The following is a 21,457-nucleotide window of genomic DNA, read 5'->3' as shown; positions in this document are numbered from 1 at the left end:
AAGTCACCTTAATGGGGATATCTATCTCCCCAACAAGCAAATCATACTTCATCTTGACACGAGGAATAGGGCATTCAAAGCTCCCAATGAGAATCGATGAAGTCTTTTCGATAACATTGATGCAATGTACTTGATATCGTTTCTTCAGAAAGTGCACGGTGTGCTCATTACCGTTGACATGGAAAGTGACATTGCCTTTGTTGCAATCTATAACAGCCCTTGCAGTGTTTAAAATGGGTCTTTCGAGGATGACAGCCATGGCATCGTCCTCGGGAATAGCCAAGATAACAATGTTTGTTAAGATAGTGGTATTAGCAACCACAACAGGCACATCCTTGCAAATGGCGATAGGGAAAGCAGTTGATTTGTCAGCCATTTGCAGAGAAATTTCAGTGGGTGTCAACTTATCCAATTCAAGTATACGATAAAGAGAAAGCGGCATAACACTAACACCAGCTCCAAGGTCATATATGGCAGTTCTTACGTAGTTTCCTTTAATGGAGCAAGGTATAGTGGGCACTCCGGGATCACCAAGTTTCTTAGGAGTTCCACCTTTAAAAGTGTAGTTGGCAAGCATGGTGGAGATCTCAAGATCTGCTATCTTCCCTTTATTAGTCACGATATCTTTCATATACTTGGCATACGGAGACATCTTGAGCATTCAGTTAACTGCATCCGCAGAAAGATGGGTCTTATCATCTCAACGTAGCGCTCAAAATCGTCATCATCCTTTTTCTTGGTTGGCTTACGAAGAAAGGGCACAGGTCTCTGAACCCATGGCTCTCTTTCTTTACCATGCTTCCTAGCAGTGAAGTCATTCTTACCTTATTTCTTAGATTGTGGGTTATCAGGATTAACCGTAGGTTCAATCTCCACATCCTCATCATTGCTAGGTTGAGCATTATTATGAACATCACTGTCCATATTGTCACCAGGTTCATGTTCATCACCAGATTGTGTTTCTGCATCAGACGCAGAAATATCATTAGGTTCTTCAGGTGTGACAGTATTTGGTAAACTGGCGTCTAGGTTTCTATCATCCTTTTTCTTCTCCTTAGGATGACTAGGTGTATCAGCATTGATTCCTTTAGAATCTTGATCAATTCTCTTAGGATGACCTTCAGGATACAAAGGTTCCTGAGTCATTTTGCCTCCTCTAGTGATGACTCTGATAGAGTTGTCATTTAATTCATTGAGCAGGTCATTCTAAGATTTAAGTACTTGTTCTACCTGAGTAGTAATCATAGAGGCATGTTTACTCAGAAGCTTCAGATCATTGACATTTCTGTCTACACAGGCACTTAAATGGCTAAGCATACGAGTACTTTGTTCCAAATGTCTGCTAACATAATCATTGGAACTCTGTTGTTTGGCAACAAAGTTGTCAAATTCATCAAAGCATAGGCTAGCAGGTTTGTCAAAAGAAATATCGCTCTCATCAAACCTACGCAGAGAATTCACTTCTACTACCTGTATCGGGTTATCGAGACCATGGATCTCTTTGATAGGTGGTAGATTCTTGACATCTTCAGATCTAATGCCTTTCTCTTGCATAGATTTCTTGGCTTCTTGCATATCTTCGGGACTGAGGAATAGAATACTTCTTTTATTAGGACTTGGCTTAGGATGTGGTTCGGGAATAGTGCAAGCATTATCGTTGATCAAGATGTTATTCAGTAGAGTCTCAGCTTGTTCTACCGTTCGTTCCCTAAGAACACAACCGACACAACTATCTAGGTGGTCTCTAGAGGCATCGGTAAGTCCGTTATAGAGGATATCAAGTATATCGTTCTTCTTAAGAGGGTGATCAGGAAAATCATTTTGTTGCTGGACAAGCCTCCCCCAAGCTTGTGGAAGACTCTCTTCTTGGAGTTGAGCAAAGTTGTATATTTCCTGCAAGACAACTTGCTTCTTATGGGCAGCGAAATATTTCTCAAAGAAGTAATAGACCATCTCCTAGGGACTACTCACACATCCAGGAGCAAGAGAGGGTAACCAAGCTTTAGCGTCATCCTTTAGAGAGAAAGGAAACAACTTAAGGATATAGTAGTGACCGATCTTCTCCTCATTAGTGAAAAGGGTGGCTATATCGTGTAGTTTGGCAAGATGGGCTACGACCGTCTCAGACTTAGAACCGTGAAAAGCAACAGATTCGACTAGAGAGATTATCTGAGGATTGACAGAGAATTCATAATCGTTATCGGTGATAAAGATAGGTGAAGTGGCAAACTTCGGGTCATATTTCATGTTAGCTTCCCGAGATTTTTCCTTCCACTTGAGAAGTAATTTCTCAGCGTCATAGGCATCCTTACACGCAAGAATATCCTCAGCTATCTCTCCCTCCATAACATAAGCCTCAGGTATATCAGGCAATGTAGTATCTCTAGCAGTATCAAGCATAGCATCATCAGGCAAAATAACATCTATAGCATCATCAGGCAAAGCAGTATCAAGCATAGCATCTCTAGCAGGAGCATCATAAGCATCATCAAGCACAAGCGCCATATAAAGATTTCTAGCAGGAGGTGATGTCGCAAACTTACTCATAACTGAAGGTGAATCAAGTGCAGAGCTAGATGCACTACAGGAATTAGCTTCTTTGCCGTCTGCCATCACAGATGGCAAAGAGTCAATCCCGGACGGCAAAGAGAATACCACAGACGGCAAAGAATCTCACGTCCGGCAAAATTTCTGCTTCAGCCTACGACGACATTGTAGCTTCTTTGCCGTATGTCTCCCCAAAGCGGACGGCAAAGAGCTTTGCCGTCAGCTGTTCATAGGAGCAGTCGGCAAAGTGGTCGAGACGGCAGCTGACAGGCGTTGCCTCCGTTAGGGGCTAACGGAGGCTTTGTCGTCTGCCTCCCCCCTCTTCTTTGCCGTCTGCTTCCCCCCCTCTTCTTTGCCGTCTGCCTACCCCTCCCCCCCTCCTTTGTGCCCTCTTCTTTGCCATCTTCCTACCCCCTTCTTTGCCCTCTGCCTCCCTCGACTCTTTGCCGTTTTCCTACCCCTCTCCCCTCCTATGTGCCCTCTTCTTTGCCGTCTGCCCCCCTAGAAGCAGACGATAAAGATACTATATGGCCAGCTGCTACTGTCGAGGTTGCACAGCTGGGCGCCGCGTGGCACGTTTGCCGTCGGTCAGCTGACGACAAAGGCCTTTGCCATCAGCTGGCTGACGGCAAAGAGCCTATATTGTCACATTTTTGTTTATTTTTTCTATTTCACAGCACATATATGATATACATATAAAGCTCATCAATGCCATTTGTTCATCAACGTACTTCCCATATATCAAAAGAACCAACACATACAAAGTTTCATCCATATATACATACATATAGTTGCACATATATTGTTCATCCATATATACATATTCATATAGTTCCACATTGTTCATCAACTCAAATAAAAACGGAAACTAAAGCACTCCAATGCCAGCTTCCATGCATGTAGTACATCCAATATGCAAAATGGGAATAAGAAAGTCAGAACAAGAAGAACAACAACATATATATGACAAGGAGAATATGAAAGTGGAGAAGAAAGAGGACGAGGAGGAGGAGAAGAATAAGAAATAAAGAAGAAGGAGGAGAAGGAGGAGGAGGAGGAGAAGGACTAGAAGGTCCTTGGCTTTCTCCTCCTTCTCCTCCTCCTCCTCCTCCTCCTCCTCCTCCTCCTCCACCTCCTTCTCTTCTTCTTCTTCTTCTTCTTTCTTTTCATTTTTCCTGTTTCTTCTCCTCTTCTCCTCTTCTTGGAGCTAATTAAATTAGCTAACTGTGTCTTTTTGGAGCTAAATGGGCTAATTATCCAATTTTAGAGGAAAACAAGCTAATCATATAATATTAATGAGCTAACCAAGGTTCTTATGCCATTTTGATGTTATTATGGAATTTTGGAGCTAAATGGGCTAATTATGTCATTGTTGGGGAAATTAAGGCAAGGAGAATATGAAAGAGGAGAAGAAAGAGGAGGAGGAGGAGAAGAAGAAGAAATAAAGAAGAAGGAGGAGGAGAAGGACTAGAAGGTCCTTGTCCTTCTCCTCCTCCTTCTCCTCCTCCTTCTTCTCTTCTTCTTCTTCTTTCTTTTCATTTTTCCTATTTCTTCTCCTCTTCTCCTCTTCTTGGAGCTAATTAAATTATCTAACTATGTCTTTTTGGAGCTAAATGGGCTAATTATCCCATTTTATAGGAAAACAAGCTAAGTATATAATATTAATGAGCTAACCAAGGTTCTTATGCCATTTTGAGCTTATTATGGCATTTTGGAGCTAAATGGGTTAATTATGTCATTGTTGGGGAAATTAAGGCAAGGATAATATGAAAGAGGAGAAGAAAGAGGAGAAGGAGGAGAATAAGAAGAAATAAAGAAGAAGGAGGAGAAGGAGGAGGAGGAGAAGGACTAGAAGGTCCTTGGCCTTCTCCTCCTCCTCCTCCTCCTTCTCCTTCTTCTCCTCCTCCTTCTTCTCCTTCTCCTTCTCTTCTCTTTATCTTCTTTTTGTTCTTCCTTTTCATTTCCTCTTCTCCTATTCTTGGAGCTAAATTAGCTAACTATGTCTTTTTGGAGCTAAATGGGCTAATTATCCCATGTTAGAGGAAAACAAGTTGAGTATATAATATCAATGAGCTAACCAAGGTTCTTATGCCATTTTGAGGTTATTATGGCATTTTGGAGCTAAATGGGCTAATTATGTCATTGTTGGGGAAATTAAGGCAAGGAGAATATGAAATAGGAGCAGAAAGACGAGGAGGAGAAGAAGAAGAAGAAATAAAGAAGAAGGTGGAGAAGGAGGAGGAGGAGGGGAAGGACTAGAAGGTCCTTGGCCTTCTCCTCCTTCTCCTCCTCCTCCTCCTACTTCTTCTGTTCTTATTTTTCTTATTTCTTTTCGTTTTCCCTATTTCTTCTCCTCTTCTAGGAGCTGAATTTTCTAACTATGTCTTTTTGGAGCTAAATGGCCTAATTCTGTCATTGTTGGGGAAATCAAGGCAAGGAGAATATGAAAGAGGAGAAGAGAAACTTGCCGTAGTGGTCATCAAGGAGGAGAAACACCTGGAGAAGGGTCGTGCGATGTCGCTCGGGAGTTATTCTGCAGAATAGAAATTTTGCAATGTCTCGGTTAGCATGATGACACTCAATTTTATAATACTAGTTTATAATGAAACTCACCGTGCCAATCAAAGAGAAGACGGGCATCGGCGGAGGGACTTGACCGCTCTTCTCGCACAGACCCTCAAGAGTGGGTCGTATTAGTTAGTAATGAAATAGACATTACACACATGATTTGGCTAATGTGAAAAAAAACGTACCACAAAAAGCTTGTACAAGGCCCGTTGACCCGCCTCATTCCGGGACCTCTCCTCCTCAATCAATCGTGCCGTGGTCTGGTCCCTCTCATCAAGAGCAGCCTGACTTGCCAATCTCTCTTTCTCAAGAGCAGCCTGACTTGCCAATCTCTCTTTCTCAAGAGCAGCCTGACTTGCCAATCTCTCTTTCTCAAGAGCAGCCTCAAGAGCAGCCTGGCTTGCCAATCTCTCTTTCTCAAGAGCAGCCTGGTTTGCCAATCTCTCTTTCTGAAGAGCAGCCTGAAACACCATTCCTCGTTAGCACAGTAATGATCTATGGTGACACACATAATGAAATGGATAAAAGTGTTCTTAGTCCATACAACTAACCTCGATGGCAAGATCGACTGGTCGTGGACGACGCGTTATCTCAGGACAGCTGCTCGACTGGCGGGCCTTGATCTCCAGGAGAGTGAGTGGACAACGTATTACCCCATCTCCAATGGCTATCGAGCCATGGGGCCTCCCGCCACCAGATATCATCACCAGCTCTGGATCCAAAGGTTCCTCGCTAGGGTTAAAGTCATCCCCTTTCATAGCCTTCCCCGCGTCCCTGTATGCCACGAGCTTCTCGTGGGATGATATGTTGGTGAAGTTATTGGGATCATCCAGGTCAGACTCAGAGAATGCCTTCGCCTTCTTGTACGAGGCAGCAGGGGCCATGCCATAAAGGTCGTACAAGTGTGGCATCTCCGTCTTATTGTGATGCACCTAAAAGAGAGGAACACAATATTAGCATGAAGAATGAATTGCATGAATCATGAAGCAAATCACATACCGAGTTTCGTCCGAACTGAAGTAAGTTGGCGCTGCCTTGATGGTGTGGCAGACAAACCATTTGGCTACGCCGATCCTTCGCATTCTCGTGGACGGCTCACCAGCTGCCTGTGCACCACTCATCAACCAACGCCTCCCAACAATCCATCTTATCCGAACACCATCTCGGGGGCACCTGTAAGTTATTCGAAAGAATTTTCAGCACTACGCCTATGAATGAAATCAAGAAAACTACGTAGAAAGACTTAAGAATAGCTAATTACCTTCATGTATTGTTCCTTCTTCAGAAACATTCCGCGGCAATCCTTCTTCTGCTTCTTAATACCACGCGTGGCGTAGTAATCTCGAATAGCCTGCGGCCGAGCCTCGTGGCGCAAGATCTGTAGTAACCGCCTACACTCGGCCTCGAGAACCCTGGCCGCCTCCTCCTCATATGCATCCTCACACCTATAGAAGGTCTGCAATCAAACGTAATGAATGCCTCAGCCATCGATGTTTCAATTCTACGCTTATTTTTACATTTAGCTCGAAGGGTCTTCTGCATCCTCTCAGTTGCATAGCACCAACGATCTTGCATGGGCCCACCCAATCTTGCCTCAATCGATAGATGTAAAATCAAATGCTGCATTGGATTAAAGAAGCCCGGTGGAAAGATCTTCTCTAACTTGCACATCAACTTCGGTGCAAACTCCTCCATGTCTTCTACCACGACAAGCGACAATTCTTTCGCACAAAGAACACAGAAGAAATAGCTCAGCTCCGCCAGTACTAGCCATTCATCCTCAGGAATAAAGCCACGTAACATCACCCGCATTACCCGCTCAAGCCATATGTGCTAATCATGACTCTTGAGACCAAAGATATTTAATTTTTCAAGACTCGCTCCCCTCTTTAGATTCGCTGCATACCCATCGGGGAACATCAAGTGCATTTTTACCCACAAGATAATTTCCCTCATAGTTGGCCTTCGAAGATTGAACCATGCCTTTGGCTTCGACCACTTCTTCTTTCCTTTGCCTTCTCACATGTTTTGTAACGGTCTATGACATAGTGTCTCTTGATCGACTCTAGCCTTAGTACTATCCTTTGTCTTCCCATCTATGTCGAACAATTTACCAAAATTAGCCTCTCCGATATTATTTTCAGTGTGCATCATGTCGATATTGTGTGGAAGAAGGAGGTCTTTGAAGTAACGCAGATCCCAGAAGCATGGCTTGTGACTCCAGGCGTGTTTTGAATTATACCCCTTGAAATACCCTGGATGCTCTCGATCAGGCTCGAGGGCGTTTAACTGATCTAGTATCTATTGGCCTGTGAACGCAGGTGGTGCCAAGTTTTTGACAACTTTACCTTTGGTAAAGTTCTTCTTGTCTTTTCTGAACTGATGGTCTGGATTCAGGAACTGTCTATGGAAGTCAAAGCAAGAATACTTCCGACCCTCCTACAACCAATGAAACTGAAGAGCTGCCTTGCATTGGGGGCACGGGAAACTTCCATCCACACACCATCCAGAGAATAGCGCATATGCTGGCAAGTCATGCATAGAGCACATGTACCACACATGCATTTTGAAGTTTTCTTTTCTAGCGGCATCATATGTCTTGACCCCTTTATCCCAAGCTTCTTCCAATTCATCTTTAAGCGATTGCAGGTACACATTCATATTCTTCCCCGGATAATTGGGACCTAGAATTATCAACGTCAGAAATATGTTCTTTCTTTGCATAATCTGCCCGGGGGGGGGGGAGATTGAGTGGAATGACAAATACATGCCAATAACTGTATTGGGTTGCCGTCATGCCGTAGGGATTAAAACCATCTGTAGTGGCGCAGACTCGAGGATTCCTTGGATCTGCCGCTTTATCCTGATGCAATCCATCAAAATGTTTCCACACTTTCCCATCCGATGTGTGTACCACCATCTTATTCCCATCCGCATCTAGTTCGGTTCTTTTGCCCAATTTGTGCCATGTCATCTGTCTGGCTGTCTCTTCGACCATGAAAAGACGTTGATGTCTTGGTACGATTGGCATATACCAAAGAAAACTAACTGCGATTTTGGTCTGCCTCTTCTCACCCATACTGTTATCTACCAGAAGATACCTGCAAGACTCGCAATTGGGACAATAGTCCAAGTGTGCATACTCCTTCCTAAATAAGACACATCCTTTCTCACATGCATCTATCTTCTCATAGGGCATCTTAAGTACACGAAGTATTTTGTTCGACTGGTACAGGTTTGCAGGCATAACATGGCCTTTGGGTAGGAAGCGTCCAAATAGTGTCATCATCGCGTCGTAGCATTCTCTTCCCAAGTTGAACTGAGCCTTCAGAGCCATTACTTGTGCAATTGCATCCAGCCGACATAGCTCAGTGTGCTCATGGAGAGGACGTTTTGAAGACTCCAACATTTCATAAAAGGCCTTTGCAGATTCCTCCATCTCATCTTCCGAATCCCGAGCATCATCAAAGTCTTGCACCATGTCTTCGATCCCGGTACCATGCTCGTCCGTGCGATGACGGACCACCTCAGCTCTTGTGCGTTGTATAGACTCACCATGAAATGTCCACACCGTATAATTAGGCTTAAAACCCCTCCTCTGCAGGCGTTTAATCATTACATCCTCTGTCGTCTTTTTATTGTTGTCGCATCCAGGACAGGGGCAATAGTTTCTTTCCTGGCCATTTGCGAATGCGGCTTTCACAAATTCCTTTGTTTTTACAAACCATTCTTTCGTTATCTCTTTCTGACTAGGGTGACCGGTATACATCCACGCACGATCACTCATCTTGCCTAGCTACTAAAGATAGAAGAAATATATTTATATATAATTTAGCATTTATATTCATCGGTTAATCAGGTTCGCCATTTTTATTACGTCCAGGTAACCTACACGCTAATAGGTAAAGATAGGTCCTAATCCCACCCGAGTATGTGTAGATTGGGTTAGTTCTCCCATGCTATGCTCCGGATCCAACACAAAATTTCGGCAACACCTCCCCGCTATTCTCCTGATACACGTCTCTGCAATAAACAGAGAGTATGTGCATCCGGAGAACAACAGGGAGGCACTAACGAAATTCCGCATCGGATCCAGAGCACAGCATACGGGAAAACGAACCCAATCTACACATACTCGGGCTGTCCATGGATAATGTTGGACAATCCGAAAGGATGGCGGTTATAAATATGCAAAGACATGCATATTTATAGATGTCGCCCTTTCGAACGGGAGACGCATACTGGTCACGCATACTCATGATTGAAGAAACCTATATATAGCTAGCAAGTTTCATCGGCACGAAGACCGAGACAGAGCAAATTAAGGGCGTAGGAGGAGAAGTCATTTGTGCTCACCAACAAACGTAGGGGTGGATCTCGTCCAACACACGTGGAGTTCGTCGAACAACTGCACATTGAAATTCACTCGATCAACACAAATATGATGTTTTTATAAGATAATCAGAAAATATGTGACCTAAGTCTTATTTTCTTTTTTCCTTTTTCCTCTTATTCTTCTTCTTCTTCTTCTTATTATTATTTTATTTTTTCCTCTTATTCTTCTTCTCCTTCTTCTTCTTTTATTCTTCTCTTCTTCTTCTTCTTCTTCTTCTTATTTTCTTTTTTCTTTTTTCCTCTTATTCTTCTTCTCCTTCTTATTCTTTTCTTCTTCTCTTCTTCTTCTTATTCTTCTTCTTCTTCTTCTTCTTATTCTTCTTCTTCTTCTTCTTCTTATTTTTTTTCCTCTTATTCTTCTTCTCCTTCTACTTGTTTTCTTCTTCTCTTCTTCTTCTTCTTCTTCTTCTTCTTCTTATTTTCTTTTTTCCTCTTATTCTTCTCTTCCTCTCCTATTTTTCTTCTTCTTCTTCTTCTTCTTCTTTCTTCTCCTTCCCTTCCTTTTCCTTCTTCTTCTTTTCCTTCTTCTTCTTATTTTTTTCTTCTCCTTTGTCCTTCTTCTTCTTCTCCTTTCTCCTTCTTCTTCTTCTCCTTTCTCCTTCTTCTTCTTCTTCTTTCTCCTTCTTCTTCTTCTCCTTTCTCCTTCTTCGTATTCTCCTTTTCTCCTTTACTAAACAGGAAACTAACCTAACTAAACCTGAACTAAAACTGAACCTAAACTAAACTAAAACTAAGCCAAAACCACACTAAAACATATAACTAATTAAACAAAAACTATTAAAAAAGAAGAAAAAAAAACTAACCGAATGCCGCACGGGCCCACAGGGGGAGGAGGGCCGCAGGGGGAGGAGAGGCGGCGATGGTGGGGTGAGGCGCTGGGATGGGGGTGGCGTCGACGGCAGCGGCGGTGGGGCGGAGGCAACGGGGTGGGCCGGCGGCGCTCGTGTGGGGGCATCGGCGGCGCTGGGGGGCGGGCGAGGCTGCGGTGAGGGAGAGTGGAGGGAGTGTAGAGAGTGGGAGAGAGGAGGGTGCGGCGACCGTTATCGTTAGGTGTCCATCCACTTTGCCGTCTACTGCAGACGGCAAAGGAAGAGAAGGCAGACGGCAAAGGGGTGGAGTGGGTGCGGGTGGGATGGGGCAAAGAGGTGGCTGATGGCGTAGGCTTTGCTGTCCGCTTTCTCTTCCTTTGCCGTCTGTGGGTGGACGGCAAAGAGGTGACTAATGGAAAATAGGTATTTTGCCATCAGCCACCTCTTTGCCGTCTGTTTTCCTTAAGCTGATGGCAAATATGTTCTTTGCCGTCTGCTGGCTGATGGCAAAGATTTTGCAGACAACAAGTAAAGGAATTCCAGTAGTGATGGCAATTCCTTACCATCCCTCGTAGTTGAGGGAAAGACTTTGGTCTTCAGATCCTTCAGATTCTTCATAGTGATCAGCAGATATAAATCCCAAGTGACTCAGAGAATATAGCAATACCTCCCCGGCAACGGTGCCAGAAAAATGCTTGACGACAACTGTTATTCCCCTTGCAACGGAACCAAAAGAATGCTGCTTGCACTCTCCGGCAATGGAATCTAGAAGAATGTTGTTGACTGCCCACCAGCGCGTGGGATCGTAGCAGTTTTTGAGGGTAGAGTATTCAACCCAAATTTGTTGGTACGCCTATAGGAGGTGAGAGGATACTCTCAAGTATTAGCAGCTGAATATGTCAGATTCAACCACACCTAAAAGATTAGTATCTGCAAGCAAAGTAGTAACAGCAAAGTAGTATGATAACAACGGTGTCAGAAACGATCTGTTGACGGCAGACTATTCCTAACGATTGTATGAATGGCGCCAAGTTGCCTCGTTGACGGAAGTTGTCAGTTCCCGTCAACGAGGAGCGATCAAGGTTATAGCAGGTAGCAGAAGTGTAACGAGCAATAGCAGTGGCAAGGAACAGCAGTAGTGACAGCAGTAGCAACTAGCAACAGTAGCAAGCGACAGTAGTGGCAACAGTAGTGGCAGGGCAAGACAAGTAACAGCAGCAATAGGACAAACTCGTAGGCAATGGGTCGGTGACTTGTTTGGATGATATTCATCATGCAACATTTATAACATGAGAGATATGTGGCTAGCTCCCATTCGTCAATGTGACGTAGGCATGCATTCCGTGTGTCGTCATACGTGCTTAGGGAGAAGAACTTGCATGACATCTATTGTCCATCCCTCCCATGGCAGCGGGGTCCAAAAGGAAACTACGTGATATTAAGGTTCTCCTTTTAATAAAGAACCGGACCAACGCATTAGCACTTGGTGAACACATGAACTCCTCAAACTATGGTCATCACCAGGAGTGGTTCCGGTTATTGTCACTCCAGGGTTGCCGGATCATAACACATAGTAGGTAACTACAACTTGCAAGATCGGATCTAAAACACAAATATATTGGTGACAACATAATAATTTCAGATCTGAAATCATGACACTCGGGCCCTAGTGACAAGCATTAAGCATGGCAAAGTAGTAGCAACATCAATCTCAGAACATAGTGGATACTAGGGATCAATCCCCATCAAAACTAACTCGATTACATGATAGATCTCATCCTACTCATCACCGCCCAGCGAGCCTACAAATATATTACTCACGAACGACGAAGACCTTCATGGAATTGGAGAGGGAAGAAGGTTGATGATGATGATGGCGATGATTTCCCCTCTCCGGAGCCCAAGACGGATTCCAGATCTGCCCTCCAGATGAAGAACAGGTGGTGGCGGCGCCTCCGTATTGCAAACGCGATGAAAACTTCTCTTTTTATTTTTTCTGGCACGAAAGTGAACTTATAGACCTGAGGTTGGGGGCGGCAGAGTCGTGTGGGCCCCACAAGCCTACCCACCGCCACCAGGGGGGTGGTGGCGGAGCCAGGGCTTGTGGCCCACTGGCCCACCCCCTCAGGTGGAACTTGGCGTAGATATTTTTCATATTTTCCAAAATTGCTCCCCGTAAATTTTCAGGATGTTTGGAGAACTTTGATTTCTGCACAAAAATAACACCAAGGCAATTCTGCTGAAAACAACGTCAGTCCAGGTTAGTTCCATTCAAATCATGCAAATTAGAGTCCAAAACAAGGGCAAAAGAGTTTGGAAAAGTAGATACGATGGAGACGTATCAGTAGCAGAGGAGGCCTTCGAGAAGTGCTTCGAGGAGACACAAGGCCACTTCCCTGAGGCTCACCACAGGCTGAAGGTGGATCATGAAAATCTGAGTGCCGAGCAGGATGACGCTCCTGAAGTCGTCTGACATCCGGAAGGAGGAGGAAGAGGCTCGGTGCCGTATCTCTGACGAAGACGCTCGCCTTAATGCGCTTGGGATGAGCCTCGAGTCCTATGAGGAGGAACATGCCGATAACGAGAAGGCGCTCGGTGGCAGGCTCCACGCCAAGAACAAAGAAGTTGAGAATATCGTGGCACGGCGTACCCAAGAGCTCGTGGATCGGCCTAAGGGCACCCTTGCCGCCCAGGCCTTGGAGCACGCCGGCGAGTTACAGGAGGTTGGCAACAAGGCTGCCAGTGCTGAGGCTGCCAGGGAGGAGCTTGCCAGAAAATTGAAGAAGCTAGAAGAGGATATTGAAGGCCTCTGTGAGAAGATCTCTGCCCTAGCAATAGAGAGAGAATAGGCTCTCTCTAACTTGACGGAGACCCAAGCTACCGTTTCCGAGAAGAGTTCTCAACTCTGCGCTGCCAACGCCTCCCTTGTCGCCTGGTAGGATAAATTGGCTCCTCTGGAGCGGGCTCTTGAAGAAAGCAAGGCCAGCGAGGAGGTCTTGGCTAAAAAGCTCCTAGGCGTAACGAAGCACCTCGAGACCGTCTCTGCCACCCGCTAGGGTTATACATGCGCGTGAAGTTGTGCACTGAGCGCCGTGCAAACGTCGTGGAAGGGATCACTGCGCAAATGTCTTCTATGGATCTCTAGGGTTTTGGTTATTCCCCGGTCCCGGAGGTGTCTTCAAGCGCCAAGGTGACCCTGTTCTTCGAAAGCGTGATTGACGCTTTGAGGTAGATTCGGGGCCAGCGAGGCGGCGCGCCTGTCAAACGAGTCTCGAAGGCTGTGCCGGGGCGCCCTCCTCAAGGTCCTCACCAAGTTGGAGTACAAGAATCCCGGCATCGACCTCACCCTGGGGCATCTACCAAAAGAGGCGAACCTCAAGGAACTCGAGAATCTGGTCATGCCTATTGTCAACAAGGTGGACCAGATCAAGAGGGTGCAAGGCCCGCACAGGGATTAGTTCTTCTGCCGCTGCGATGCTCAACCGTGAGCTGTTGTACCTTGTTCAATACTATTAGTATTGTAATATACATTTTTCAATGAGTATTACTTTCCTCCCTTGGTATTTTGCATGGTTTGTTTTTGTGTTCCACTGAGGGTTCGCTAGCTCAATTTCCTTTGCTGCAAGTGCTCTGGAGGGGTGGCTCTTGCCTGAGTCGTCACCGCCGGCATGGTGCCTTGCTTCCCTCTGGGTTTTCCCATAGGTTGTCGAGCACGCCCCCTAAGCGGAACGGGCACGCGAGATGGGCTGCTTAAGCTATCGGGCATGCTCCGAGACAACATTTATGAGGCTTGCGGTGGAGTTCCCTCGCGCACAAGTTTTCCATACAAAAATGCGTTGGTGACATGTAAAGGGGAGGGCCGTGTTTGCCCGAAGACTTACTTGAAGTTTTCGCAACTTATCCTTAGGCTGTGGTTCTTTGTTCTGTTGTGGTGGGCATCCCCACTATCTTCCCCCCGGCAAATTTGTGTGCGGGGTTGCATATGTCTTCTAAGAAAAAGAAAGAAGAGAAAATATGTGTCCGGACCATGGTAGTCCATTACCTCAGGCGTTTCACAAAATCTCAGATTATGCATGCATACGATCTAACATGGAAATCTAAATGATGTTGCGGAGCGCTATGTTTTATTTAACTGCACACAGGGTCTTCGCCTGGCTTTGTACAAAGGATCACATGCAACTTCGGCAAGACTTGTACAAAAGGTGGTCGTCGAGATGCCGGGCAACCTCTCCCTACGGGTAGAACTTTCGAAGATGTTCAATGTTCCAAGAGTTGCTCACCGGTGTCCCATCTTCGGTCTCCAGGCGGACAGCTCCGATCCTGGTGACTCAGACTACCCGATATGGGCCTTCCCACTTCGGCGTCAACTTGTTTGAATTCTTGGCCGACTGAACGTGCCAAACAACAAGGTAGCCATCCTCAAGACTTATGGCTCGGACCTTGCGGCTATGATAGCGACGCAAGGCTTGCTGATAGTGAGTAGCTCGCACAGCTGTCTGAATCCGAGTCTCCTCGAGGAGCACTGCGTCATCTTGGCGCAATTGCTCTTGCTCAAGCTCATCATAAGCGAGCACTCGAGGTGACCCAAAAATGAGTTATGTGGGAAGAACTGCCTCTGCCCCGTAGATCAGGGAGAGGGGTGTTTGGCCGGTGGCTCGATTTGGCATCATTCTGATTGACCAAAGAACCGCCGACAGTTCATCAATCCAGTGCTTTCCGTGCCTCCTCATCTTGTCAAAAGTTCTTTTCTTTATACCCCGGAGTACATCGGCATTTACTCATTCAACTTGGCCATTGCTCTTCAGATGGGCAACAGAAGTGAAGCATATTTTGCTGCTAAGGTCTTGGGCGTAGTGCATGAAGGCATGGTTCGTGAACTGGGTGCCATTGTCCGTGATGAACTTGTTCGGGACCCCAAAACGACACACAATTCCTTTGAAGAACTTGACGGCTGACTGGCGGTCACCTTTCTCACCGGTTCCACCTCTGGCCACTTTGTGAACTTGTCGATTGCGACGTAAAAGTACTCAAAGCCCCCGGCAGCATGGGGAAAAGGGCCCAGAATATCGAGCCCCCAGACCTAGAATGGCCAGGAGAGAGGGATCGTCTGGAGAGCTTGAGCTGGCTGATGAAGCTTCCTCGAATGAAACTAGCACGTTTCACACTTGGTTACTAGTGGAGTCGTATCCTGGTGGACCGTGGGCTAGAAGAAGGCTTACTGGAATGCCTTGCCGACAAGGGGTCTTGACCCTATATGGGAGCCACATATCCCCCATGTATCTCGGCCAACAGTTCCATCCCTTCCTCTTGGGGAATGCACTCCAGATTCACACTGTTCAGTCGCCTTCTGCATAGGGCAGCATCCACGAATTGGTACATGCTGGACTGACGGGCTACACTTTTCGCTTCTTCCTGTCCTTCGGGCAGGTCCCCGGTCTGGAGGTACTGGACTATGTGATGCGCCCATGTCGGAGCCTGAGGTTCGACGACAAGGACTAAATGTGTCTTCTCTACCGGGATGGTGTCTTTCCCGACAGGCTCTGTATCTCCCCCAGCAGCTTCCTTTTCGGCAAGGTCCTTGTCGGGGTCCTTGGCAGGTCCGCCGGAAAGTACTTGCCTGATTTTAGCCTTCTCCTATTTTCCGTCTTGGTGCATGGTGTTACGGAAGGTTGAGTTAGTCATAGCATGAAAGTTCCTGGTTCCACAGGTAACTTAAGGGTTGCGCACTTCGACAAGTTGTTGGTGATGGTGTCTTCGGCACGGGGGACGTGCTCCGCTTGTAGACCATCGAAGCACTCTTCCAACTTCCTCACTTCCTCGACGTAAGCTTCCATCAATGGGCTCTGGTAGTCCTTGTTGACCTGTCGGACTACCAGTTGAGAATCTCCCCTGACAATGAGCTTCCTCATCCCCGGATGTGCTGCGATCCTGACGCCGGCAAGAAACCCTTCGTACTCAACGATGCTGTTGGTGGACTTCCCCAGGGGAAATTACATTTGGATTACGTACTTAAGGTATTATGTAGTAGGTGCAAATAGTAGCACGCCGGCCCCAGCACCTTGCAGTGAGAATGCCCCATCAAAGTACATGACCCATTCTTGGTTGGATTCCTTGTCTAGGAGGGTTGATTCTGGTATTTCCTCGTCTGGTGTCGGGGTGCATTCGGCAATGAACACTTCCAAAGCCCTGCTTTGGATGGTTGACGTGCTTTCGAATTTGAGGTCAAAACTGAACAATTCCAAAGCCCACTCCACAACCCTGCCAGTTGCATTGGGGTTCTGCAAAACCCTTTGCAGCGGAAAGCGGGTGAAGACGGTGATCTCGTGTGCTTGGAAGTAGTGGCACAACTTCCTTGAGGCCATGAGAAGGCCTAAAAGCAATTTTTGCACCCCGGAGTATCTCAATCTGGACCCCTACAGGAGGGAACTAACAAAAGAGACATGGAAGTACACCATCTTCTTCTTCTGCACTAGCTCGCCTATTGGCGAGGGTTCCTCCTGATTACCCGTGGATTCTGCCGAGGCTCCTTGGTTGCTGGTGTGCGCTTCCTCATCTGGTGTCGTCGCCTTAGCTGGAGTACCTTCGTCGTCTTCCCTCTATGCCACCAGGGTGGCGCTAACCACCTGGTTGGTTCCCGCTAGGTACAGGAGGAGTGGTTCTTGTGGTTTGGGTGCTACAAGGATTAGCGCAGAGGATAGGTATCGCTTCAGGTCTTGTAGCGTTGTTTCCGCCTAGGCGGTCCACTCCATTGGTCCCGCCTTCTTCAAGATTTTTAAGAAAGGCAGGGCGCGTTCGACGGACTTGGAGATGAACCTGCTCAGGGCGGCTACATAGCCGGCAAGGCGTCACACATCCTTGACACACTTTGGTGCCTCGATTTTTTCAATGGCCTTGATCTTGTCGGGGTTAGCTTCGATCCCGCGTTGAGACACGAAGAACCCGAGAAGCTTGCCGGATGGGACACTGAAGACGCACTTTTCGGGGTTGAGGTTGATGTTAATCTTGCGCCGGTTGGCAAATGTCTCCTCCAGATCTTGCACGAGCATTGACCTCTCTTTGGTGTTGACCGACATTCTTCAGCCCGAAGGGCATGCGTACAAAGTAGTACGTGCCACAGGGGTGATGAAAGCGGTTTTCTATTCAGCTTCCTTGACCATGTAAATCTGGTGATACCCTGAATAGGCATCGAGGAAGGATAGCAGGTCACAACCAGCGGTGGAATCAACATTCTGGTCGATGCACGGCAAGGGAAAGGGGTCCTTCGGTCAAGCTTTATTGTCATCGGTGAAGTCGATACAGAGTCGCCTCCTTCCGTTTTCCTTGCGCACTACAAGCGGATTGGCCAACCAGGTGGGATGGATGACTTCCCTGACGAGTCCCGCTACTTCTAATTTCTTGATTTCTTCGGTGATGAACTCCTGCCGCTCCAAGGCTTGCTTCCTCCCTTTCTTCTTGACTGGCCGCGAGGTGGTGCTCAATCACCTTCCTAGGAACACATGGGATATCTGATGGTTGCCATGCAGAAACATCGAGATTCGCCCGCAGGAAGGCGATGAGTGCTATTTCCTATTTGCTGTCAAGAGAGAAACTTATGGTAAAAGTTCCACCCGTGCCATCCTCTCGGGAAGGTACCTTCTTGGTCTCTGGTGGGGCAGCCTTGGACTTCTTGGTCCGGGCAGTAGAGCTTTCCAGTGCGTCTTCAGTGGTAGCAAGGTGCTCAGAAGAAACGTGCTTGCCGGATCAGCGCGGGAAGCCCTCTTGCCGGGATTCTTCTCTCCGGGGGACAGTGTCGTGGCGGCAGGCGCTACCACTGCCTCCCGGTAGAGGCGGTTGGTGCACACGCGCGAGTCTTTCTTGTTGGCGTTGATGACGATGACGCCGACAGGTCCGAGCATCTTCACGGTGTTGTAGGCGTAGTGGGAAGCCGTCATGAACTTAACCAGTGCAGGTTGCCCCGAGGATCTCGTTGTATGCGAATGGATTGTCAACAACATCGAAGATGATCTTCTACGTTCGGTAATTCTGGTGGCTGCCGAATGTCACTCGCAGCGTGATCTTCCCCTTTGGTGGAATGTTCCCTTGGTTGATCCCTTGGAACATTCCCGTTTCCTCGAGATCTTCGTCGGGGATCTGTAACCTTCGGATCACGTCGAGGGAGATAAGGTTTAGACCCGACCCGCCATCTACCAACATCTTCGTCACCTTGAGGTTGCGGATCGTTAGGGAGACCAACAACGACAAACATCCGACCACCGTAATGGGGTCTGAGTGAACCTCTGAATCTAAGATGATTGGTGTGTGCGACTATTTCAATAGCCTATGAATGCCTATGGAGGGCTCCGCAGCGCTCACCTCACGTGCCCACTTCTTCAGTTGGCGATGGGAAGACTGAAGCGATGCCCCTCCATCGAGGCACATCATGTTTGTGGCCTTCTGGAACTCGTGGTCAGTGGAGTCGTCGTCTGGGAAGTCTTCATCCTCATCTTCCTCCTTTCTTTCCCGAGCCAGCGCGGGCTTCACCTTCTTGGTCTTGAACATGCCAGGGGGGACCCCTTGGCCGCCCTTCTTCCTGCCTGATCCTTCGCCACCATCTCGGTCCTTCTCTTTGTCGCGTCTCTGGTACTTCGCCCTCTGCTTCTCGACAAGTTGTTCGACTTGTCGGCAGTGTTAAAGGTCGTGATCCTTGGTGCGGTGTATCTTGCAGTACTAGGCTTCCGAGCCCTCCGGCTTGTCGGCATCTACCAAGGCTTGGCAAGAGCCGCATCCATCAGGATCTTTGCGGAAGCCTCGTAATACGCCTTATTGGAGGCGTCGCCGCTGCCGGATGTTTCAACGGCGAACACGGCTATCCCCTTCTGTTTCTTGTTGCGCTGCTTCCCTCTCTTTGTGGGGGCGTCGATGTCTTCATCTTCGGACCCGACCTCTGCACCGGCGTCTTTGCCGGGAAGCCTTCTCCCCTCTTCCGCTCGAGCACACTTGTCTGCCAGGGCGTAAAGCTCGGCGACATCGCGGACCTTGTTCATTCCAAGGTCCTCGCGCATCTTCTGGTTCCGCACGTTTTGATGGAACGCGCTGATGACTGCGGCTCGGTGAACGTCCGTGATGTTGTGCTGTATGCGGCTGAATCTCTCGATGTACTTGCTCAGAGTCTCACCCTCCTTCTAGGGGATGATGTGCAAGTCGCTCTCCTGGCTAGGGGCCCTATGGCCGCCCGTGAAGGCGCCAACGAAGTCCTGACACAACTCCTTCCAGGAGGAAATGGAGTTCTTGGGTAGGTGCATCAACCACGACGTCACGTTGGGCTTGAGCACCAACGGGAAGTAGTTGGCCAGTATCTTGTCATCCCGACCACCAGCAGCATGCACCGCGATGGTGTAGATGCTTAGGAACTTCGACGGGTGGGTCTTGCCATCGTACTTTTCCCGGATTTCCGGCTTGAAGGTACGGGAGCTGGGCCACCGGATCTGCCGCAACTCGTGGGTGAATGTCGGGCAGCCCACCTCGTAAGGTAGGTCGCCAGGATACCCCGATGCGGAAGTGTCCGTAACGGTTCCTGCTCCTCTGTCTGATTGATGGCGCGTCTCTCGCCGTCTGTCGATGAGAGTTCGCGCGTCCTCCTTGCGCCGCTCGTGAAGGACATCACGTTGATCGCGGCGGGTCTGCGGGTCGTAAGCCCCGGTCGAATCGTCAGAGACGATAACCCTTTGCCACCGCCGTGGGGGAGAGTGCACCATGGCGGTGGCCGCTCCAGTCTTCTCGTTGTGGTCGTGGGCGCGTTTGCTGGTGGGTCGTTTTGACGTCCGCGCCTGCGAGGGCTCGTCCCCATTGGCGTTGGCGACGATACTCTGGATGGTAGCCCTCCACGCCTCGAGCCTGTCCGTTGTTGGTGAGAGGTCCAAGAGTAGTTGAGGTCGCTTCAGGGCTTCCGCCGGTGTGGGCGGCGGCAATATGTGCAAAGACCGCGAGGGGTGCTTACTTCTAACTACGTTAAAAGGATCACCCCCTTGGTCCCACGGTGGCAAGCGTGCGTGTCGGCCATGTGTATCTTGGGAGTGAGGTCCCGGAGTCCTTCGCGGGGGTTGCGACTCGTCGTCGCTCTGGTGTGGTCCGTCGTGTGCGCCCTGGGAAGGTCATGGCGGGTCTTTCCGTGTCTTTGTCCTCGAGGATGTCCTCACATCCTTCGGGGTAGCGGCGCCACCCGTGGGCTGTGCGGCTGCATCTTTCGAATTCCCGGCACGCGGATGGTAGCCGTGGCCGCGGACGATACCACTTGCTCGGGTCTGCTCTCCAGAGTGTTGTGGAAGTTCAGGACCTCCTCCACCTTGTCCTCCGCCCACACCCTCGCCTGTCCGTGCCGGGGCAGGAGCTTTGGGCGCGGGCGTGTCTGTCACGGGATCACCCCTCCTCTTGGTGACCATGGCGGTGAAGAGGAACTAGTGTGATGACAGCTAGGTCAAATCAAGGCAACCTTCTCCCCCTACCTGGCGCGCCAAAGATGTTGGGGCAACCGACACCTATGGGAAACTCGAGGAGTCCCTTGATCGTTCGGCGGGGAGAGAGAGGTAAATCATCGAGAGCGGAGCTAGCGATCAACACCGGCAAGGTCTTTTACCCGGGTTCGGGCTGCTTGGCGCGTAAAACCCTAGTCCTGCTTAGTTTGTATTGTGTGCTTACTGAAGGGTGATTTTCTACAGTAACATAGTAGGTAATTAGCGAGTCTCCGATCCCCAAAAAGTCCAACCCCTGAGAATGAGCCTTGGGCCTACTTTTATAGGCAAAGGGGTCACCAACAGTGTGCTCATGAGGTGCATAGTGAACAGTGTTCACCGCTCTTCTTCTTCGGTGGTGTCAGGGGCAGTAAATGCCTTGTCTGACCCCTGACCTGCCGCAAGGTGGTCGCGACACATACCATGGTGAATCGACACCTGGGTCATGTGTTAGCACATGAGGGATGTGCTGGAGCGGTCACATTGTGGTAGAAATTGGGGAGGACACCTGGCGAGCAGAAGAGGCTTGTTGGCCTGGAATATCTTTCGGATGACTTGGTCATCTTCCTGGCAAGGAGGGCTTGCCAGGGCTTGAATACTTTCCCGGCAAGGAGGGCTTGCGGGGGGCTTTGTTAGTGTGTGTGAGCCCTC

Source organism: Hordeum vulgare, chromosome 4H (genome assembly GCF_904849725.1).
Source record: "Hordeum vulgare subsp. vulgare chromosome 4H, MorexV3_pseudomolecules_assembly, whole genome shotgun sequence".
In the NCBI taxonomy this organism is placed as follows: domain Eukaryota; kingdom Viridiplantae; phylum Streptophyta; class Magnoliopsida; order Poales; family Poaceae; genus Hordeum; species Hordeum vulgare.
This window is presented reverse-complemented; position numbering follows the sequence as displayed.